The sequence below is a fragment of the Anthonomus grandis genome, chromosome 21 (genome assembly GCF_022605725.1).
Source record: "Anthonomus grandis grandis chromosome 21, icAntGran1.3, whole genome shotgun sequence".
Classification (NCBI taxonomy): Eukaryota; Metazoa; Arthropoda; class Insecta; order Coleoptera; family Curculionidae; genus Anthonomus; species Anthonomus grandis.
The window spans coordinates 1,736,991-1,756,764 of NC_065566.1; positions in this window are offsets into that span (position 1 = coordinate 1,736,991).

Sequence of the window (19,774 nt, forward strand, 5' to 3'; positions counted from 1 at the left end):
GATTGGACGAAGAGGCTCTGTTTAATGGGCTGTGCGGTTGCCTGATTTTTTCTGTGGGGGTCACCTAAAGAGTAAAATCTATGCTACCCAACTAGCTTCAATAGAAGAATAATTGCGCGAAAGGATTACATTTGAACAAAATCTGTATTTATACATAAAGGTTAACGGTGGCCATTTTCAGCATTTGTTGAACTAGTGTCTATGTATGATTATTTTAAATTAATTGTTTGACAAAGAATTGAAATTATTTTCTAAAAAACTGGATTAAATATTAAAATAGTCAATAGTTTGAGAACGGCTAACGAAAAGTCCTTTAAACTAGGTATAGCCGTAAAGAGAATCAAAAGACCTTTCAAAGAAGCTATAACTCGACCTACTATTCCATTTGTAAAAAATTATAACTATAAGGATAATTATAAGGATAGTAATAAATTTTTGAGAATAGTTCCACCCTGGCTAAGGAATGACAGATGGGAGTGGTCTTATACTCTGAAAATTTTTCCTCCTGGTAATATAAATTGACGTGTCCGAGCGTTTGTTGAGCCCGACATGGCCGCCATTTCGGTTAGCCTCACTGTAATATATATATACATATATATTATATAATGAGCAAATTTCTAACAATATCATTTTAAAAGCGTCTGTTCGCAATGACCTATTTAGTATATTGCATAAATTCAAATCTAATTTTAAAAAATCAAAATCTTACTTAAACTCTCCAGACAAAGTCCTAAAATCCATTAAAAACAAAATAAAAAACTATAATTTGGTGATCTCAAAAGCAGATAAGCGAAATTGCTTAGTGATCATGAAAAAAGCATTTTATATATTATTATGAAAATGTAAATACGTTAATTATTCTGCTAGTTTTTGTACAATTTTATTAGTATTGTGTAGTTAAAGTTGATTCGTAGGGTTTCTTTAGGGTTCTGCTTACGTTTGGTTTATTATTTTCATCTATAGTGTTTAGTTTTTAGGTAGTTCATCTTGTTTGAGAGCCCCATTTTGGACCCAATTTAGGTTATTTAGGTTATATTATTGTAAATCCCTGTAGTTCTAATTTTCTAGAATTTGTATACTTGCTTGCTTTGACTGTCAGTATTCTCCTAAAATTATTGGTCTCTTTGGGCAAAAACAATGAAGATAATTCTAAATATTTCGAAACTGTTCCATCGGGTTTTAAAAAGGACGCGCTTCGTGACAAATCATTCAGTTTTAATTGTTTAGTCAGTTTTTACCTTGGAAACAATTAAACGACAGTCAAAGCGAGTTAGGTTAGTGTTTTTGACGTTGACAATAAAAGTGTGTTCCCGAATTTCGTTACAATTGGTGTCAGAAGTAAAGGATATTTGGAAGCTCATTTTAGTGGATGCCTTTAACAAGAAGTCAGGCCAATATGGAGACCGAGAAATTGATGGAGCTGCTATTAAGGAAGTTTGACGAGCAAAAAGTAGAACAAGAAGAACGAGACCGTAAACAGAAGGAAGAACAAGAAGAACGAGACCGCAAACAAGAAGAACGAGACCGTAAACAGAAGGAAGAACAAGAAGAACGAGACCGCAAACAAGAAGAGCGAGACAAGAAACAGGAAGATTTACTAAAGACAATTAAATCTGACCTGAAGAAGGAAAATGAAGACCTGATAAGGACCATGAAAGATGACCTAAAGAAAGAAAATGAAGACCTGATTCGAACCATGAAAGATGATTTACTTAATTTAAAAAATAATCTTAAAAAGGAGCAGGAGGAACGAGACAGAAAACAAGAGGAACGAGTTTTACAACTTAAAGAAGATCTGGAGAAGAATCAGAAACAATTAATGACTAACTTTGAAGCAACAGTAGAAGAAGAATTGGGGCAAGTACAAAAAAAGATCCAAGAACTAGAGATGAAAGTAAAACGGACTCCTCTTCATCCCGATCCTGTAATGCAAACAATGATGAAAGTAAAGCCACCAAAATTCGACGGCAAAGAAGCTTGGAGTACCTATTTGAATCAATTTGAGGCCGCTGCTAGGGGAAATCGCTGGGATAACGAAGAAAAGGCAATCAATCTTAAGCTAAGCCTTAGAGGAGAAGCTACAGAAATATTAAGAATGGTGCCATCTGAGGATCAGCTCAATTTCGACGTACTGGTGCGTACCTTAGAGATGAGATACGGTGAAGCCCATCTACAACAAGTGTACCAGGCTCAATTGAAATCTAGAAGACAACAACTCGAGGAAGGACTCCAACAGTTTGAGGCCGATGTTGCTCGATTAGTAAATCTGGCTTACCCTTCAGCCCCAACAGAGTTCCGAGAACAAATTTCTATAAATTGTTTTATTGACGGAGTTCGAGATCCAGATACTAACCACGCTCTAAGGATGGCTCATCATAAAAGTATATCAGAAGCTTTGGCCCATGGACTAGAGTATGAGGCAGCTTTTCAAGCAACTAGAAGGCAGACACGAATAAGACAAATCAGAACTTCGGAAAGTGATCTCGAAGACCGCCTAAAGAAGCTTGAATCATTATTAGCGAGGAAACCTAAAAGACCATTGCAATGCTGGAATTGCAATGAGGAGGGGCACCTTAAACGTCAATGCCCCAAGCCTTTAAGAGATCCAAGGAACCAGGAAAACTTCAACTTCAAGCTGGCTGGGTGCTACCAAGCCCCACGTATAAAACTAAACCGGCTGCCACATCCCGGAGAGAGCTTGGTAGTACCGGGAAAAATATGCGGCCGTGAATGTGAGATGGTAGTGGATACAGGATCAAGTCATACTATCGTGAAGCCGAACATCGTAGCACACTGTAGGCTCTCAGCACCACCCAATTTAATTCTGGAGTCTGCAAATGGAAAAAGGATCCCGATTCTTGGATTGCACGAAGCTACAGTCACCATTGGCTTAACAACATTCCAACAGCCAGTACTAGTGGCAGAAATCATGGATGATGTCATATTAGGATTAGATGTTATGAATGCTCAGCAGTTTAAAATGGATGTATATAACCGGATATTGACGACGAGAAATGAAGAGATTTTTATGCACCACCTATATGAAGGTAAAGTAAATACCAGAGTCGTTAAGTTATTCAAGGATGTTACTATACCAGGAAATTCAGAGGTGGTGGTTTATGCTACAACTGGAGGAAAAGAGGGAGAAACTGTTTTGATTGAGCCCATGGAAAAATGCAAACTATATGGTCAAGGAATTTTTCCAGCCAAGACGTTAACTACGCAGAAGAAATCTACTATTTTGGTTCGAATGGTAAATTTAAAAGGATATGATCAACACCTGAAACAAGGAGAGAACATTGGCGTATGCTCTGAAGTAGTGGCAGTCATGAAAAATGCTGATAGAAGTCGTTATTTAAACAGACCTTTTCCTGTATGTTTACAAAACCTATTTGAAGAATCTTCTGCCAATTTAACCATGGACCAGTGTAGTAAATTGCGACGTCTTCTTGAAGAAAATCAAGATGTGTTTTCCTTGCACGATAAAGACCTGGGAAGAACTGATTTGGTGCAGCATCGAATTAACACTGGAGACAATACTCCGATTAAACAAGCACCTCGAAGAATTCCGATAGCTAAACAAGGAGAAGTTTCCTCAATGCTTCAAGAAATGAGGACACAAGGAGTGATAGAGCCTTCTCAGAGTCCTTGGACATCTCCAGTTGTGCTAGTGAAGAAAAAGGATGGATCCACTAGATTTTGTGTAGACTATCGGCGACTGAATGATATTACCAAGAAAGACAGTTATCCCCTACCAAGAATTGACGACACCTTGGACACGCTATCAGGTTCACAATGGTTCTCAACACTCGATCTAAAGAGTGGATACTGGCAGGTAAAGATGCACCCAGAAGATAAGGAAAAGACCGCATTCTCGACTGGAACAGGACTTTGGCAGTTTACAGTAATGCCCTTTGGACTCTGCAATGCTCCAGCTACCTTTGAGAGACTTATGGACACAGTTTTACGTGGAATGACTTGGGAATCATGTTTAGTTTATCTGGATGACGTTATCATACTGGGGAAAACATTTGAAGATCATTTGAAGAATATTCAAAAGGTATTTGTTAAACTGCGAGAGGCCAACCTGAAGCTAAGTCCTAAAAAATGTTGCTTATTTCAAAAAGAAGTTCGATACCTTGGCCATGTAATATCAGAAAAAGGTGTCAAGACTGATCCAGATAAAGTAGAGGCGATCGAAAAATGGCCACGACCCACTGACAAACACCAGTTAAGAAGCTTTCTGGGCCTTTGTACCTATTACAGAAGATTTGTAAGAAATTTCGCTAATCTTGCAAAGCCTCTACATAAGCTCACGGAGGACAAAGTGGTATTTAGTTGGTCAACAGACTGTGAAGAAGCATTTCAACAGTTAAAGAGAGCACTATGCACATCTCCAATTTTAACATATCCGATTCCTGGACAAACTTTTATTTTGGATACCGATGCGAGTAATGTTGGAATTGGGGCCGTTCTATCACAAAAATATGAAGATGGTGAGCAAGTGATAGCTTATTTCAGTAAAACATTATCAAAACCAGAAAGAAACTATTGTGTCACTAGACGAGAGCTATTGTCAGCAGTAAAAGCTATTGAACATTTCCATAAATATTTGTATGGTCAACGATTTATTCTTAGAACCGACCATGCTTCGTTGAAATGGCTGTTTCAGTTTAAAAACCCCGAAGGACAAATAGCAAGGTGGCTTCAACGATTACAAGAGTATGACTTTACAATAGAACATAGGAAAGGCGCATATCACCAAAATGCCGATGCTTTATCTAGAAGACCCTGTGTTGAAACATGTCAACATTGTTTTAAAAAGGAATCAAAACAGCATCCAGAGATATTTACTTGTAATCGTATTGGCCTTCACAGTTCTAAAGAGTGGGATGTAGCTAGTTTAATCCAAGATCAGTGTGATGACCCAGTATTTGGTCTTATTTACGAACTGAAATCTCGAGAAATTTCAAAACCAGAATGGAAAGACATTTCTGACAAATCTCCAGAACTTAAAGCTTATTGGTCTCAATGGAATTCATTGGTTATAAAAGATGGATTATTAAAAAGAGTCTGGGAGAGCGTAGATGGAAAAGAAAAGACATATCTGACAGTCCTTCCTCGAAAACGTATTCCGGAAGTCCTTGAAGCTGTTCATGGCGGTGTCGGCGGGGGACATTTTGGAGTTAGTAAGACCTTGGCAAAAGTGAGAGAACGGTTTTACTGGCTGAACAGTCATCAAGATGTTGAACGCTGGTGCCGACAGTGTGAGCAGTGTTCGTCAAGCAAGGGCCCAAAAACCCGGACAAGAGGAAAGATGATGCAGTATCTTGTTGGTGCACCTTTTGAACGAATTGCCATAGACGTAGCAGGACCCTTTCCTACTAGTAGCTCCGGAAACCGATATGCTCTTGTTGCTATGGATTACTTTAGTAAGTGGCCCGAGGTTTATCCGATTCCAAACCAAGAAGCAACGACAGTAGCTGAAGTGCTGTTCCAGAACTGGATTTGTCGATTTGGTGTACCCAGAGAGATACATTCAGACCAAGGAAGGAACTTTGAGTCACAAATATTCCAACAAGTATGCCAGTTGCTGGGAATCAATAAGACCCGTACAACCCCACTACACCCTCAGTCTGATGGAATGGTTGAAAGATTTAACCGCACATTTGAAACCTATTTAAGGATGGTAGTAAACTCTAAGCAAACCGACTGGGATACCTGTATACAACCATTCCTATTGGCATATCGTTCTTCTATCCACAAGTCAACTGGAAAAAGCCCGGCAAAAGTTGTCTACGGTGATGAACTTCGTTTACCTTTGGACATTATTACTGGAAGACCCCATAAGTCTGAAACCCTGGAGGAGTACGTCGACCATTTACAAGAGCGTTTACAAATTGTTCACGAACAAGCACGGGATAAACTTCATCTAGAAAGTAACAGAATGAAATCACGTTATGACATAAAGGCAAATTCTACCGGTTTTAATCCTGGGGATAAAGTCTGGTTATACAATCCACGGAGGACGAAGGGCAAGTCACCAAAGCTCCAGAAGGATTGGGAAGGTCCATTCAATGTAGTCACCAGAATCAACGACGTGGTGTACCGTATCCAGCGACATCCGACAGCGAAGATGAAAATTGTAAACATCGTCCGGCTAGCGCCCTATCATGACTCAGGTGGTCCCATGTTTGATCGGGACGATCAAACTTGAGAGGGGAGCAGTATTATGAAAATGTAAATACGTTAATTATTCTGCTAGTTTTTGTACAATTTTATTAGTATTGTGTAGTTAAAGTTGATTCGTAGGGTTTCTTTAGGGTTCTACTTACGTTTGGTTTATTATTTTCATCTATAGTGTTTAGTTTTTAGGTAGTTCATCTTGTTTGAGAGCCCCATTTTGGACCCAATTTAGGTTATTTAGGTTATATTATTGTAAATCCCTGTAGTTCTAATTTTCTAGAATTTGTATACTTGCTTGCTTTGACTGTCAGTATTCTCCTAAAATTATTGGTCTCTTTGGGCAAAAACAATGAAGATAATTCTAAATATTTCGAAACTGTTCCATCGGGTTTTAAAAAGGACGCGCTTCGTGACAAATCATTCAGTTTTAATTGTTTAGTCAGTTTTTACCTTGGAAACAATTAAACGACAGTCAAAGCGAGTTAGGTTAGTGTTTTTGACGTTGACAATAAAAGTGTGTTCCCGAATTTCGTTACAATATTTATAGTTGAAACTTTTTTAACTGAAAACAACTTTAAACCACTAAAGTCCAGTCCTTCTAACAACTTTGTCAGAAAGACCTCCACTATTATAAAACAATTTGACCGTTTTTTAGAAGAACATAATGCTCCATATACCCTCTTATCCAGCAGCCCTACAACCCCACGTCTTTACGGCTTTCCCAACTTACATAAAATCGGCATTCCAATAAGACCAGTAGTTAGTTTCACCAACAATCCAATTTCCTTTTTATTCAATTTTATCCTTAAATTGTTAAAAAATTTAACAGCCTTCTGCCCTAAATTTGGCGTTAAAAATTCTACTTATCTGGTAAATAAACTAACAGACTCACAATTGCCTAATAATTATCTATTGGTTTCTTTTGATGTAAATAATCTTTTCACTACAGTGCCTAAATCTGAAAGTGTGAATATTGAAAATATGAATTAAAAATATCTTGAAGGACAAAATAAATAGCAATAATCTTATTTCCCTAATAACATTAACAAACCACTGCCTTTCTCAAGATTTTTTCCTTTTTAATAATGTTTTACCAACAGCCAGATGGCCTGGCTATGGGCAGTTGCTTATCTCCATTTTTGGCGGAGGTCTTTATGGATCACTTGGAATCAACTTTTATAATGACTGATAACAATAAAGAAATTTTCAATTGGTACAGATATGTCGACGATTGTCTCTGCTTTTTGAATTGTGACACAGTAGGAGCTCAGTTACTCTTAAACAAGCTAAACCAAATACATCCTAAGATTCCTTTAACACTAGAAATAGAAACAAATAATTATTTGAATTTTTTAGACTTAACAATACATAAGCAATCAAATAGTTTAGAATTTTCAATACACCGGAAACCCACTCAAACAGACAACATAATTTCAAATCCAATCACCCTCACCAACACAAAATGGCTGCGTTTAATTGTTACATTCGACATCTTTTAAGCATTCCTCTATCTCCTTCTAATTTTCAAAACGAAATAAATGTTTTTAAACAGATTGCCTATAATAATAACTATGACCCCAAACTAATTAATATTTTAATAAGAAAAATAAAATTAGCTAAAATTAAAAAACAGATTTTTCCTGATGTTAAAAAAGATAGTAAATTCATATCTCTATCATTTATTAATTCTCATCTAAATAAGAAAATCACCATTATCTTCATTAAACACCAATCAGAATTACAAATTTCTTATAAAACTAAAAACAACTTGGGTTCAATTTTGATCAATACCAAGGATAAACTTGACACAATATCAAAGAGTGGTATTGACAGATATGTGAGACGAACTTGTAGACCCTTAAAAACAGGCATAGCCGAGCACTTAAGTAGACCCTCTTCTGCATTTGGTGAACATATAAAATCTAATAACCATAATTTCATTCCAAAGTCTAATTCTAAAATTCTCCAACAAGTTACCTCTAAAACTATAACTAACTAGATTTCCTTGAGGACATTTATATCACCAACGAGCTCATAAAAAATCCCTCTTGTTTAAATGTACAAGTGAACCTTAACAGACCTTACGTTCCATTACATAGGGGACTCCACAATTAAAATTAAATTTTTTTTATAAGCATTGGCAATTTTTAATTTAAAAGTTCGCTTTTACATCCCTAAAGATAACAATTTCCTCATCCGAATAAAAATTCACTGTTGTAGTCTAGTTTGTACCATCAATTTATAACCAACTCGCACTACCGCACATCATTTACGATAATGACATCTAGACCGATCTCTCGCTAATACCACTCTGATAAGCTTGCATAATATAAATATTAATTTTAAAGTAAACTGTAGGCTAACCTAATTTGACATAGTATTAAATAGAAACGTATCATCCATTTTTCTCTAAGAGACCAAACGAAAACAAAAACAAAGGTAAGGACACAAAGTCACGGTCTCATCCAATCCAATGGATGAGACCGTGACTTTGTGTCCTTACCTTTGTTTTTGTTATAGTATTAAATTATAGAAACCACAATAAAATGTAAACAAAACTCAAAGGAGACCAACGCTCTCCCCTTTTTAAATATTGTTCATCCTGTTTAGTGTTCTGTATAGTCTTAAGTGTGTCTAAATTTATGTATAATTTTGATAATATCAAATGTGTTCCCACTATGGTAAACTTCTGAGCTTAACTGACAAGTAAGTACATTCCATTCGTTCACCTTTAACTAATGTTTTTTAAGCATATAACACCAAACTCATTTCAGTTAGCTTTGATGATGGCTCATACTTGTTTGTGGCTTTAAAAGTTTTACAAAAAAATGATACAGGGTCGCGAAAACCGCAAAGCTTATCTTAAAAAATGACAGATACCCTGCAATCTAATCTAAAATGGGACACAGTGTACATATCCCTCGCTTGTTCAGCATTTCTAGGGGACTATATGAAGCAATCATATAAATCTACCTTTTCTCTATTTTTTTAACTTTTTGTTGACTAAATAGAGTTTATCACAAAAACGAAATTGTTTTTGTCATAAATAAGTTCAAGTGTGATTAAAACACTTGATTGACATAAATCTTAAAAAAATTAACCAAAAAAATAATTATTCAAAATGTCAAACCTATTAGAAAAATCAATAACTTTAAAAATATCATAATTAGTTTTTGCCATGACAATAATTTGTTTTCACAGCCAACTAAGAAAAAAAAAATTTTTTGATAAACTTATGTTTTTCGCTATATCAACATAGAGTTGTTATACATGGTTGAAAAGGTGTTTTTACGTGCTATTTAATGACGTATTAATCCAATATGGCGTCCGTAAGAAATAACAAAGTTGACTATAGTTGCAAAAAATCTAAAATGCCTAGAAAAATATCGTAAACGTGAATCGATTAGTCATAGTAGATAACCAAAATACCAAATTTTATTAAAAGAGATTCAAGGTGGCGACGATATTGCAGGTTTTCTAAAGACCAAATTTTTGTTTTAGTCCTATATTTTGAAAATCTCTGTAGATATCGTGAATCTTAATATCGCATCTGATGGGGCTGGCATAGAACAAGTTTTTCTCTATTTAACCGCAACTATATTTCTTACTATTTACGAAATTATATAATCTCGGATACGCTGTAGTACTTTCTTGGCCTTTCAAACCCACCTCAAAGAGATTTGGGCTTACCAACCAAGATTATCAACATCAAAGAGAAAATAAGCAAGACGAGAGAAAATACCTAATTGGAAAATGAAAACCATTACAGTAAGTAACTTACTTTACAGTTAAAAAGAAAATGCAACAACATTTGAAAAATATATTGTAACGAAATTCGGGAACACACTTTTATTGTCAACGTCAAAAACACTAACCTAACTCGCTTTGACTGTCGTTTAATTGTTTCCAAGGTAAAAACTAAACAATTAAAACTGAATGATTTATCACGAAGCGCGTCCTTTTTAAAACCCGATGGAACAGTTTCGAAATATTTAGAATTATCTTCATTATTTTTGCCCAAAGAGACCAATAATTTTAGGAGAATACTGACAGTCAAAGCAAGCAAGTATACAAATTCTAGAAAATTAGAATTACAGGGATTTACAATAATATAACCTAAATAACCTAAATTGGGGCCAAAATGGGGCTCTCAAACAAGATGAACTACCTAAAAACTAAACACTATAGATGAAAATAATAAACCAAACGTAAGTAGAACCCTAAAGAAACCCTACGAATCAACTTTAACCACAGAATACTAATAAAATTGTAAAAAAACTAGCAGAATAATTAACGTATTTACATTTTCATAATACTGCTCCCCTCTCAAGTTTGATCGTCCCGATCAAACATGGGACCACCTGAGTCATGATAGGGCGCTAGCCGGACGATGTTTACAATTTTCATCTTCGCTGTCGGATGTCGCTGGATACGGTACACCACGTCGTTGATTCTGGTGACCACATTGAATGGACCTTCCCAATCCTTCTGGAGCTTTGGTGACTTGCCCTTCGTCCTCCGTGGATTGTATAACCAGACTTTATCCCAAGGATTAAAACCGGTAGAATTTGCCTTTATGTCATAACGTGATTTCATTCTGTTACTTTCTAGATGAAGTTTATCCCGTGCTTGTTCGTGAACAATTTGTAAACGCTCTTGTAAATGGTCGACGTACTCCTTAAGGGTTTCAGACTTATGGGGTCTTCCAGTAATAATGTCCAAAGGTATACGAAGTTCACTTTTGCCGGGCTTTTTCCAGTTGACTTGTGGATAGAAGAACGATATGCCAATAGGAATGGTTGTATACAGGTATCCCAGTCGGTTTGCTTAGAGTTTACTACCATCCTTAAATAGGTTTCAAATGTGCGGTTAAATCTTTCAACCATTCCATCAGACTGAGGGTGCAGTGGGGTTGTACGGGTCTTATTGATTCCCAGCAACTGGCATACTTGTTGGAATATTTGTGACTCAAAGTTCCTTCCTTGGTCTGAATGTATCTCTCTGAGTACACCAAATCGACAAATCCATTTCTCGAACAGCACTTCAGCTACTGTCGTTGCTTCTTGGTTTGGAATCGGATAAACCTCGGGCCAAGTAATCCATAGCAACAAGAGCATATCGGTTTCCGGAGCTACTAGTAGGAAAGGGTCCTGCTACGTCTATGGCAATTCGCTCAAAGGGTGCACCAACAAGATACTGCATCATCTTTCCTCTTGTCCGAGTTTTTGAGCCCTTGCTTGATGAACACTGCTCACACTGTCGGCACCAGCGTTCAACATCTTGATGACTGTTCAGCCAGTAAAACCGTTCTCTCACTTTTACCAAGGTCTTACTAACTCCAAAATGTCCTCCGCCGACACCGCCATGAAAAGCTTCAAGGACTTCCGGAATACGTTTTCGAGGAAGGACTGTCAGATATGTCTATTCTTTTCCATCTACGCTCTCCCAGACTCTTTTTAATAATCCATCTTTTATAACCAATGAATTCCATTGAGACCAATAAGCTTTAAGTTCTGGAGATTTGTCAGAAATGTCTTTCCATTCTGGTTTTGAAATTTCTCGAGATTTCAGTTCGTAAATAACACCAAATACTGGGTCATCACACTGATCTTAGATTAAACTAGCTACATCCCACTCTTAGAACTGTGAAGGCCAATACGATTACAAGTAAATATCTCTGGATGCTGTTTTAATTCCTTTTTAAAACAATGTTGACATGTTTCAATACAGGGTCTTCTCGATAAAGCATCGGCATTTTGGTGATATGCGCCTTTCCTATGTTTTATTGTAAAGTCATACTCTTGTAATCGTTGAAGCCACCTTGCTATTTGTCCTTCGGGGTTTTTAAACTGAAATAGCCATTTCAACGAAGCATGGTCGGTTCTAAGGATAAATCGTTGACCATACAAATATTTTTGGAAATGTTCAATAGCTTTTACTGCTGACAAAAGCTCTCGTCTGGTGATACAATAGTTTCTTTCTGGTTTTGATAACGTTTTACTGAAATAAGCTATCACTTGCTCGCCATCTTCATATTTTTGTGATAGAACGGCCCCAATTCCAACATTACTCGCATCGGTATCCAAAATAAAAGGTTGTCCAGGAATCGGATATGTCAAAATTGGAGATGTGCATAGTGCTCTTTTTAACCGTTGAGTTGCTTCTTCACAGTCTGTTGACCAACTAAATAGCACTTTGTCCTCCGTGAGCTTATGTAGAGGTTTTGCAAGATTAGCGAAATTTCTTACAAATCTTCTGTAATAGGTACAAAGGCCCAGTAAGCTTCTTAACTGGTGTTTGTCAGTGGGTCGTGGCCATTTTTCGATCGCCTCTACTTTATCTGGATCAGTCTTGACACCTTTTTCTGATATTACATGGCCAAGGTATCGAATTTCTTTTTGAAATAAGCAACATTTTTTAGGACTTAGCTTCAGGTTGGCCTCTCGCAGTTTAACAAATACCTTTTGAATATTCTTCAAATGATCTTCAAATGTTTTCCCCAGTATGATAACGTCATCCAGATAAACTAAACATGATTCCCAAGTCATTCTACGTAAAACTGTGTCCATAAGTCTCTCAAAGGTAGCTGGAGCATTGCAGAGTCCAAAGGGCATTACTGTAAACTGCCAAAGTCCTGTTCCAGTCGAGAATGCGGTCTTTTCCTTATCTTCTGGGTGCATCTTTACCTGCCAGTATCCACTCGTTAGATCGAGTGTTGAGAACCATTGTGAACCTGATAGCGTGTCCAGGGTGTCGTCAATTCTTGGTAGGGGATAACTGTCTTTCTTGGTAATGTCATTTAGTCGCCGATAGGCTACACAAAAACTAGTGGATCCATCCTTTTTCTTCACTAGCACAACTGGAGATGTCCAAGGACTCTGAGAAGGTTATATCACTCCTTGTGCCCTCATTTCTTGAAGCATTGAGGAAACTTCTCCTTGTTTAGCTATCGGAATTCTTCGAGGTGCTTGTTTATTCGGAGCATTGTCTCCAGTGTTAATTCGATGCTGCACCAAATCAGTTCTTCCCAGGTCATTATCGTGCAAGGAAAACACATCTTGATTTTCTTCAAGAAGACGTCGCAATTTACTACACTGGTCCATGGTTAAATTGGCAGAAGATTCTTCAAATAGGTTTTGTAAACATACAGGAAAAGGTCTGTTTGAATAACGACTTCTATCAGCATTTTTATGACTGCCACTACTTCAGAGCATACGCCAATGTTCTTTCCTTGTTTCAGGTGTTGATCATATCCTTTTAAATTTACCATTCGAACCAAAATAGTAGATTTCTTCTGCGTAGATAACGTCTTGGCTGGAAAAATTCCTTGACCATATAGTTTGCAGTTTTCCATAGGCTCAATCAAAACAGTTTCTCCCTCTTTTCCTCCAGTTGTAGCGAATTCTCTGAATTTCCTGGTATAGTAACATCCTCGAATAACTTAACGACTCTGGTATTTACTTTATCTTCATATAGGTGGTGCATAAAATCTCTTCATTTCTCGTCGTCAATATCCGGTTAAATACATCCATTTTAAACTGCTGAGCATTCATAACATCTAATCCTAATATGACATCATCCATGATTTCTGCCACTAGTACTGGCTGTTGGATTGTTGTTAAGCCAATTGTAACTGTAGCTTCATGCAATCCAAGAATCGGGATCCTTTTTCCATTTGCAGACTCCAGAATTAAATTGGGTGGTGCTGAGAGCCTACAGTGTTACGATGTTCGGCTTTACGATAGTATGATTTGATCCTGTATCCACTACCATCTCACATTCACGGCCGCATATTTTTCCCGGTACTACCAAGCTCTCTCCAGGATGTGGCAGCCGGTTTAGTCTTATACGTGGGGCTTGGTAGCACCCAGCCAGCTTGAAGTTGAAGTTTTCCTGGTTCCTTGGATCTCTTAAAGGCTTGGGGCATTGACGTTTAAGGTGCCCCTCCTCATTGCAATTCCAGCATTGCAATGGTCTTTTAGGTTTCCTCGCTAATAATGATTCAATCTTCTTTAGGCGGTCTTCGAGATCACTTTCCGAAGTTCTGATTTGTCTTATTCGTGTCTGCCTTCTAGTTGCTTGAAAAGCTGCCTCATACTCTAGTCCATGGGCCAAAGCTTCTGATATACTTTTATGATGAGCCATCCTTAGAGCGTCGTTAGTATCTGGATCTCGAACTCCGTCAATAAAACAATTTATAGAAATTTGTTCTCGGAACTCTGTTGGGGCTGAAGGGTAAGCCAGATTTACTAATCGAGCAACATCGGCCTCAAACTGTTGGAGTCCTTCCTTGGGTTGTTGTCTTCTAGATTTCAATTGAGCCTGGTACACTTGTTGTAGATGGGCTTCACCGTATCTTATCTCTAAGGTACGCACCAGTACGTCGAAATTGAGCTGATCCTCAGATGGCACCATTCTTAATATTTCTGTAGCTTCTCCTCTAAGGCTTAGCTTAGGATTGATTGCCTTTTCTTCGTTATCCCAGCGATTTCCCCTAGCAGCGGCCTCAAATTGATTCAAATAGGTACACCAAGCTTCTTTGCCGTCGAATTTTGGTGGCTTTACTTTCATCATTGTTTGCATTCCAGGATCGGGATGAAGAGGAGTCCGTTTTACTTTCATCTCTAGTTCTTGGATCTTTTTTTGTACCTGCCCCAATTCTTCTTCTACTGTTGCTTCAAAGTTAGTCATTAATTGTTTCTGATTCTTCTCCAGATCTTCTTTAAGTTGTAAAACTCGTTCCTCTTGTTTTCTTTCTCGTTCCTCCTGCTCCTTTTTAAGATTATTTTTTAAATTAAGTAAGTCATCTTTCATGGTTCGAATCAGGTCTTCATTTTCTTTCTTTAGGTCATCTTTCATGGTCCTTATCAGGTCTTCATTTTCCTTCTTCAGGTCAGATTTAATTGTCTTTAGTAAATCTTCCTGTTTCTTGTCTCGTTCTTCTTATTCTTCCTTCTGTTTACGGTCTCGTTTTTCTTGTTCTACCTTCTGTTTATGGTCTCGTTCTTCTTGTTCTTTCTTCTGTTTACGGTCTCGTTCTTCTTGTTCTTCCTTCTGTTTACGGTCTCGTTGTTCTTGTTCTTCCTTCTGTTTACGGTCTCGTTCTTCTTGTTCTTCCTTCTGTTTACGGTCTCGTTCTTCTTGTTCTACTTTTTGCTCTTCAAACTTCCTTAATAGCAGCTCCATCAATGTTTTAAAGAAGACTCTCTGGTAGAGGCATCATCATCATCTTGATGTTGAAGTTTATTATTTAGTGATACATTGTTCTGAATATTAGGATTTATGAAAACACTTTGTGAACTGTGTGGAGCACCAAAGTTTAGATTTAAAGAAGATCCAGTGAAAGGAGTTGGTTTTTCATGCTGAAAAGAAGTCTTATACACTGAATTGTTGAAGGTAGTTCGGTCCAGAGCATTATAAAATTCATTTGGGCTAGTTGGCCTAGGAGACCACAATTGCGATACTGAAGGAGCCCTTGTGTCGTAACTAACTTTATTTTGAATGTTACTAAAATTAAAAGGTATTGGCTGGACACAGCTTGCACATGTTCCAATTGAGTTTATAACACTGGAAATATCGCCACAGGAAGCAAATCAACTATTATTAAATGGTTGATTTGAAAAACTATAAAACTGGTATGACTGATTTAGTGGTGAAGTTCTAGGGCCAATTTGATATCTTAAATCATTTTCGAATGGGGCACTTTGATTGAATAAATTCCTATTTCGCACTTCACTTAGTGTCGGTTGAATGTGATGTGAGGGCAAACAGAAACTATATATTGGTGAATGTGGTCGGCTGTGAACTTTGTAAAAGGGATTTGCCGAAAGTTGTTGGGGATTAGCATTAATTGTACCAATATTAACATTATTTAAATGTTTACTCAAATCAATATCCTGTTTAACAGATTTGTTAAATGTGTCATTAAATGAGGAGTTTCCTGAGTAGCTCAAATTCCTTTTGTTAATTGAGGCAGTATTGTAACTGGACCCAGATACATTTAAAGACTTCTGCTCTTGCTGCAAAGATAAGTGTTTTCTGCCAGGAGTTGGAATTCTTTTTAATTTATACTATTTAGACCTTTTTGAAACACAAAATCTTAATCCGTAAAGATAAATTAAAAATACAAAATTGAAAAAATTGAAAATAAAAAAAAATTAAACAATACTACATTACTGTGTTCAGGAATATATGGAGTAGCAAGAGAAAAATATCCATGCAAAAGCCTTATTTAAGTTAGTGAGGTAATGTTCCCTTTTCGTATTAAAATTATCTAAAAGTTCACCAAACACGCCCAAATGTATAAATATAAAACTGTAAATGCATAGCTTTTAGGCGTATACTTACCTTTAATTTCTGATTAATATATTAATAAGTCGAGTCTAAGTTAGAAAATATCACACTTTGTGGCAGAATATAAGCATATATAAAGTCAGAAATACCAATAAATTAATAATAGATAAAACCAATAAAACGGCGCTCGTTTTACTAAGTCTATTATAATTGATTTGCAACGGCTTACTTGGTTTTCTTGGGGATCTTCTACGCTCCATATATAGTTGCTGAGGTGTTTCTTCTTCAAGTCCTTGATGATTTCTTTCCTCCTGAAGTCTTCTTGGTTCTCCCTCAAAGCTGTCTCCATATCTAAGAGAGGCGGCAATCAAGTTACACCAGTCACACAAACCATATGCCTTGTCAATTTCATTTATATATATATATAATTTTTAGTTTATAATTTATATAATTATATACATACGGTAAACTGCTTTCTTGCTAACATTTCTTCTATTGTTCCACTCTCATTTCCTACAAACAGGATCATTCGATAAATAAGAATATAAGTTTAACAGGTACCTATAGCTTACCAAAACGATACATGCCTTCTCCATTTGTTTCTACTACTACCATTAAAACGTTTTTAAAGTCGCCCCTTCCCCTATCTACATCGGGTATTTTCAGTCGCACGGTATCCCCCACATTACATGGAGGAAATTTAATTGCCGATATTCTTTTCATCTTTTCAGCTTGGTTTTCCAAGTTTCTTTTAGCTACCTTTCGGATTGAAAGAATTTGTTAATTTCTGTCAAATTATCTTTTCGTAAATGAGGAGTTTCCTGAGTAGCTTAAATTGCTTTTGTTAATTGAGGCAGTATTGTAACTGGACCCAGAAATATTCAAAGACTTCTGCTCTTGCTGAAAAGATAAGTGTTTTCTGCCTGAAGTTGGAATTCTTTTTAATTTTTACTTTTTAGACCTTTTTGAAACAGAAAATCTTAAGCCATAACGATAAATTAAAAATAACAAAATAGTTCAGTCCAGAAAAATACTACATCACTGTGTTCAGGAATATATGGAGTAGCAAGAGATAAAAATATCCATGCAAATGCCTTATTTAAGTTAGTGAGGTAATGTTGTCTTTTCGTATTAAAATTATCTTAAAGTTCAACAAACAATCTCAATATGTATAGATATAAAACTGTAAATGCATAGTTTTTAGGCATATACTTACCTTAATTTCTGATTAATATATTTATAAGTATAATTTATATATTTATATTTATTAAGTTAGAAAATATTACACTTTGTGGCAGTGAAGATTCTCGAAAGATAGTCTTAAATATAAGCATATGTAAAGACAGAAATACCAATAAATTAACAATAGATAAAACCAATAAAACGGCGCTCGTTTTACTAAGCCTATTATAATTGAATTCCAACGGCTTACTTGGTTTTCTTGGTGACCTTCTACGCTTCATATATAGTTGCTGAGGTGTTTCTTCCTTAAGTCTTTGATGATTTCTTTCCTCCTGAAGTCTTCTTGGTCCTCCCTCAAAGCTGTCTCCATATCTAAGAGAGGCGGCAATCCAGTTACACCAGTCACACAAACCATATGCCTTGTCAATTTCATATATATATAATTATAATATATAAATATATAATTATAATATATATATTATATATATATATATATATATATTATTATGAAAATGTAAATGCGTTAATTATTTTTCTAATTTTTGTACTATTTTTATTAGTATTGTAGTTAAAGTTGATTCGTAGGGTTTCTTTAGGGTTCTACTTACGTTTGCTTGATTATTTTTATCTATAGTGTTTAGTTTTTAAGTAATTCATCTTGTTCGAAAGCCCTATTTTGGCCCCAATTTAGGTTATATTATTGTAAATCCCTGTAGTTCTAATTTTCTAAAATTTGTATACTTGCTTGCTTTGAATGTCAGTATTCTCCTAAAATTATTGGTCTCTTTGGGCAAAAACAATGAAGATAATTCCAAATATTTCGAAACTGTTCCATCGGGTTTTAAAAAGGACGCGCTTCGTGACAATTCATTCAGTTTTAATTGTTTAGTCAGTTTTTACCTTGGAAACAATTCAACGACAGTCAAGGCGAGTTAGGTTAGTGCTTTTGACGTTGACAATAAAAGTGTGTTCCCGAATTTCGTTACAATTGGTGTCAGAAGTAAAGGATATTTGGAAGCTCATTTTAGTGAATGCCTTTAACAAGAAATCAGGCCAAGATGGAGACCGAGAAATTAATGGAGCTGCTATTAAGGAAGTTTGAAGAGCAAAAAGTAGAACAAGAAGAACGAGACCGTAAACAGAAGGAAGAACAAGAAAAACGATACCGTAAACAGAAGGAAGAACAAGAAGAACGAGACCGCAAACAAGAAGAGCGAGACAAGAAACAGGAAGATTTACTAAAGACAATTAAATTTGACCTAAAGAAGGAAAATGAAGACGTGATAAGGACCATGAAAGATGACCTAAAGAAAGAAAATAAAGACCTGATTCAAACCACGAAAGATGACTTACTTAATTTAAAAGATAATCTTAAAAAGGAGCAGGAGGAACGAGACAGAAAACAAGAGGAACGAGTTTTACAACTTAAAGAAGATCTGGAGAAGAATCAGAAACAATTAATGACTAACTTTGAAGCAACGGTAGAAGAAGAATTGGGGCAAGTACAAAAAAATATCCAAGAACTAGAGATGAAGGTAAAACGGACTCCTCTTCATCCCTATCCTGGAATGCAAACAATGATGAAAGCCACCAAAATTCGACGGCAAAGAAGCATGGAGTACCTATTTGAATCAATTTGAGGCCGCTGCTAGGGGAATTCGCTGGGATAACGAAGAAAAGGCAATCAATCTTAAGCTAAGCCTTAGAGGAGAAGCTACAGAACTATTAAGAATGGTCATCTGAGGATCAGCTCAATTTCGACGTACTGGTGCGTACCTTAGAGATGAGATACAGTGAAGCCCATCTACAACAAGTGTACCAGGCTCAATTGAAATCTAGAAAACAACAACCCGAGGAAGGACTCCAACAGTTTGAGGCCGATGTTGCTCGATTAGTAAATCTGGCTTACCCTTCAGCCCCAACAGAGTTCCGAGAACAAATGTCTATAAATTATTTTATTGACGAAATTCGAGATCCAGATACTAACCACGGTCTAAGGATGGCTCATCATAAAAGTATTTCAGAAGCTTTGGCCCATGGACTAGAGTATGTGGCAGCTTTTCAAGCAACTAGAAGGCAGACACGAATAAGACAAATCAGAACTTCGGAAAGT